Below are 6,000 nucleotides of genomic sequence, written 5' to 3' on the forward strand. Positions count from 1 at the left end.
GATTAGCCCAAGTATGCTTAAATCTGGGAATCATGCGAATTGGCTAAATAAGAACACAGAGGGATTCTTTAAGTGTAGTAGGAAGAACTGTAGTTGTTGTGCACATATGGAGAAAAACAAATGTGCCTTTGGTAAGAGAAAAGGGGAAACTACTTTTAGAGTAAAAGGATTGATGAACTGCAGGACCTGCTACGTTGTGTATCTTCTCAGGTGCTCATGTGACAAAATCTATGTAGGCCGCACGAAGCGACCTGTGAAAACACGATTCAATGAGCACCTGAGAAACATAGACAATGGGTTAGATAACCATGGTGTGCCAGCACATTTTCTTGAAGCACACGGAAAAGATAGCACAGGTCTTAGCATTTTAGCAATAGAACATGTGAAAAATCCTATTAGGGGAGGAGATAGATTACTCCTCCTTAGACAGCGCGAAACCTATTGGATTCATAAGCTGGAAGCGTTGGGTCCAGAGGGTATGAATCGCGACATTGATCTAGCAGCCTTTTTAGATGTGTAATATGGTGTTTTTATATATATATGGGTTTATAGGAAGTATCTGTATTACGTTTTAGCCTAAGTTATTAAAATCAAATTTTACGGATCCTTTTACCATATATCTATGTCTATTGTCCGCAAACATAGTGTTCCCAATGTATTTATGTCATCAGTTCCCAAAATATACCATTCTCAATACATGGAACATTATTTAGAGATCACAGTGTGTGTTTTAAATATGTCTTTTATTGCTATTTGCATTATAGGTTTGTGCAATATATTTCGTGCAATATCCTTCTTTATAATTAAGTTATTATTTATTAATTATTAATTATTATTTTTTAACAAAAGATAGATGCAGTGATTGTGTATGGAATATATATATATATATTTTTTGTTTTAGGATGCTATGTTCTTTTATTATTATGTATGAAGTATTTAAATATGGAATGTTTTTGGACTATGTATTCTTTTATGTGCAAACAAGATTTTTTATGTGTATTGTTATTTTTATTATTGAACCTTTTGTTCAATTATTGAAGAAAATAATATGGACCTTTTGCGGCTCTTTAAACCACAAGGTATGTCAACCTATAACAGGGAAGAAGCAATAGTGGGAATGATTTAAAAAGGGCTTGGATGAGCAATGTGGGCATTGCCTCTGACGAAGCGAGGAGGAGCCTCGCGAAACGCGTAAGGCCACGCCCACTTGATGATACGCTTGGACGTACTCTGACGCAATAGACAGCCTCTGCACTGGAGCCGGCATTTTCAGAGCAGTGTGTGTCAAAACGGAACAGAGAGGGTCCTAAAGATCTATACAGAGACTTACCTGCTGGCTATCGAATATTCCTTGGAGGAAGAGAGGAGGAGACCAGTAAAGGGGAATCTTTATATTTTTACCGCATGCACATACCTCATATGTTTGAGGGTATCGATGTGAGTGTTTGATTCGATGTTTTAAATCTGCTGTGTGATGTTTACCAAATAAATTATTTTTAATCTACACTTAGATCTTCCGTGTACTGTTTGGTGCACGGAGTTGCGCTCCTGTCTTTTCTTGTTTTTAACAGGGATTTGTCTTTGCTTTTGTTACCACGGAATATACACCAGTGGATCTTAAAGGAGCAGCAGAGAGGTGTGGATTAAGACTGTACAATTCTTATACGTATGGACTGAAGTGATTAATTACTAGTACCTAGTACTGAGACTGTAAAATTGTGTATGGTAAGAACGAACCTTTTTATTGTTTTATCCTGCATTTTAGGAGTTTTTTATGTGACCAGTTCTATTGTTGGAATACATTGTTTACCCATTAAGTTCTTATAGAATTGTGCTCACTTTTTGAATCTCATATATCATTTATATATATATTGGTTTGGGTGGCGCTTTGGGATTTTGCTATATGTACAGTATATATCAGTAATTAAGTGCTGCATTACATAAGGTCTGCACACACAATAAATGTTTATATATGCACAGTATATATCAGTAATTATATGTCACATTACATAAGGTCTGCATGCACAATAAATATCTATATATGTACAGTATATATCAGTAATTAAGCTCCTCATTACATAAGGTCTGCACACACAATAAATATCTATATATGTACAGTATATATCAGTACTTAAGCTCCTCATTACATAAGGTCTGCACACACAATAACTATTTATATATGTACAGTATATATCAGTACTTAAGCTCCTTATTACATAAGGTCTGCACACACAATACATGTTTATATATGCACAGTATATATCAGTACTTAAGCTCCTCATTACATACGGTCTGCACACACAATAAATATCTATATATGTACAGTATATATCAGTAATTAGTACTGCATTACATAAGGTCTGCACACACAATAAATATCTATATATGTACAGTATATATCAGTAATTAAGCTCCTCATTACATAAGGTCTGCACACACAATAAATATCTATATATGTACAGTATATATCAGTACTTAAGCTCCTCATTACATAAGGTCTGCACACACAATAAATATCTATATATGTACAGTATATATCAGTAATTAAGTGCTACATTACATAAGGTCTGCACACACAATAAATGTTTATATATGTACAGTATATATCAGTAATTAGTACTGCATTACATAAGGTCTGCACACACAATAAATATCTATATATGTACAGTATATATCAGTAATTAAGTGCTGCATTACATAAGGTCTGCACACACAATACATGTTTATATATGCACAGTATATATCAGTAATTAGTACTGCATTACATAAGGTCTGCACACACACAATAAATATCTATATATGTACAGTATATATCAGTAATTAATGCTACATTACATAAGGTCTGCACACACAATAAATATCTATATATGTACAGTATATATCAGTACTTAAGCTCCTTATTACATAAGGTCTGCACACACAATAAATATCTATATATGTACAGTATATATCAGTACTTAAGCTCCTCATTACATAAGGTCTGCATGCACAATAAATATCTATATATGTACAGTATATATCAGTAATTAAGCTCCTCATTACATAAGGTCTGCACACACAATAAATATCTATATATGTACAGTATATATCAGTACTTAAGCTCCTCATTACATAAGGTCTGCACACACAATAAATATCTATATATGTACAGTATATATCAGTACTTAAGCTCCTCATTACATAAGGTCTGCACACACAATAAATATCTATATATGTACAGTATATATCAGTACTTAAGCTCCTCATTACATAAGGTCTGCACACAATAAATATCTATATATGTACAGTATATATCAGTACTTAAGCTCCTCATTACATAAGGTCTGCACACAATAAATATCTATATATGTACAGTATATATCAGTACTTAAGCTCCTCATTACATAAGGTCTGCACACACAATACATATCTATATGTGTACAGTATATATCAGTACTTAAGCTCCTCATTACATACGGTCTGCACACCCAATAAATATCTATATATGTACAGTATATATCAGTACTTAAGCTCCTCATTACATAAGGTCTGCACACCCAATAAATATCTATATATGTACAGTATATATCAGTACTTAAGCTCCTTATTACATAAGGTCTGCACACACAATAAATATCTATGTACAGTATATATCAGTACTTAAGCTCCTCATTACATAAGGTCTGCACACACAATAAATATCTATATATGCACAGTATATATCAGTACTTAAGCTCCTCATTACATAAGGTCTGCACACACAATAAATATCTATATATGTACAGTATATATCAGTACTTAAGCTCCTCATTACATAAGGTCTGCACACACAATAACTGTCTATATATGTACAGTATATATCAGTACTTAAGCTCCTCATTACATAAGGTCTGCACACAATAAATATCTATATATGTACAGTATATATCAGTAATTAGTGCTGCATTACATAAGGTCTGCACACACAATAAATGTCTATATATGTACAGTATATATCAGTACTTAAGCTCCTCATTACATAAGGTCTGCACACACAATAAATGTCTATATGTGTACAGTATATATCAGTACTTAAGCTCCTCATTACATAAGGTCTGCACACACAATAAATATCTATATGTGTACAGTATATATCAGTACTTAAGCTCCTTATTACATAAGGTCTGTACACACAATAAATGTCTATATATGTACAGTATATATCAGTACTTAAGCTCCTCATTACATAAGGTCTGCACACACAATAACTGTTTATATATGTACAGTATACCCCCCAACTTTCCCGATCTTCGCTTGACAGTCCCAATTTTAGGGGTCTGTCCCGGGTTGCTAGCCATCTGTCCCGTATTGCCCCATGTATAAAAAATAAATTAAATTCTATTGGGCCCATCTCTCCCAGGGTTACTATTTTTACTATTATACTTTATTTATGATGCGCAAACATATTCTGCAGCGCTGTCCATGGATACAATTCATCTCTCCCAGGGTTAGATACGTGTTAGGTTCTCTGTGGCAAAGGAATGGTGTGTGGGTTAAGCAGGAGTAAGAAGGCTGTATACCCTCTGACCACGGGTAATGGTGACCTCTAACCTACTTCTGGTAGTGATAACATCTAACCCCTGGTGATAATACTAGCAAAAAACAAGAAAATAGAGAGACGCACTCAACTGCTAGAAAGCTAGAAAAACTTCCGTGCTTGTCCACAAGGCAAGTGCCACTTAGGGTGCAGTCTCTTTTAGCACATTATGCCTTCCACTCAGGAAGTAACAGAACGGTCACATGATCACAAATTCAAAAGCAAGGTGCGGTCCAACAACTTTCTTAAAGAGATATTACCCAAATTAAATAAAAGGTAAACTTGTGCAAACAAATCCCCATAGATAAAATTAAAAAAAAGCCTTCACATGACAGAACAGTGCTCTGAACTGCTACCCAATACATCCCAAACCTTTAAGTCTCTTTAACTAGCTGTGCTCTATGAGTTTGTGTGTCTTTTGTATGGAGTCTGCAGAGGAAGATGAACCTTGTATTAGCTCTGCAATGGTACAGAAGTAGCAGACAAAGAAGCAGGTCACTATAACTAGCTGTGCTGTATGAGTTTGTGTGTCTTTTGTATGGAGTCTGCAGAGGAAGATGAACCTTGTATTAGCTCTGCAATGGTACAGAAGTAGCAGACAAAGAAGCAGGTCTATAACTAGCTGTGCTGTATGAGTTTGTGTGTCTTTTGTATGGAGTCTGCAGAGGAAGATGAACCTTGTATTAGCTCTGCAATGGTACACAAGTAGCAGACAAAGAAGCAGGTCTATATAACTAGCTGTGCTGTATGAGTTTGTGTGTCTTTTGTATGGAGTCTGCAGAGGAAGATGAACCTTGTATTAGCTCTGCAGTGGTACAGAACTAGCAGACAAAGAAGCAAGTATCTATAACTAGCTGTGCTGTATGAGTTTGTGTGTCTTCTGTATGGAGTCTGCAGAGGAAGATGAACCTTGTATTAGCTCTGCAGTGGTACAGAAGTAGAAGACAAAGAAGCAGGTCTATAACTAGCTGTGCTGTATGAGTTTGTGTGTCTTTTGTATGGAGTCTGCAGAGGAAGATGAACCTTGTATTAGCTCTGCAATGGTACAGAAGTAGAAGACAAAGAAGCAGGTCTATAACTAGCTGTGCTGTATGAGTTTGTGTGTCTTTTGTATGGAGTCAGAGCAGAGGAAGATGAACCTTGTATTAGCTCTGCAATGGTACAGAAGTAGCAAACAAAGAAGCAAGTCTCTATAACTAGCTGTGCTGTATGAGTTTGTGTGTCTTTTGTATGGAGTCTGCAGAGGAAGATGAACCTTGTATTAGCTCTGCAATGGTACAGAAGTAGCAGACAAAGAAGCAGGTCTCTATAACTAGCTGTGCTGTATGAGTTTGTGTGTCTTTTGTATGGAGTCTGCAGAGGAAGATGAACCTTGTATTAGCTCTGCAATGGTACAGAAGTAGCAGACAAAGAAGCAGGTCTATATAACTAGCTGTGCTGTATGA

The sequence above is a fragment of the Bombina bombina genome, chromosome 6 (genome assembly GCF_027579735.1).
Source record: "Bombina bombina isolate aBomBom1 chromosome 6, aBomBom1.pri, whole genome shotgun sequence".
Classification (NCBI taxonomy): domain Eukaryota; kingdom Metazoa; phylum Chordata; class Amphibia; order Anura; family Bombinatoridae; genus Bombina; species Bombina bombina.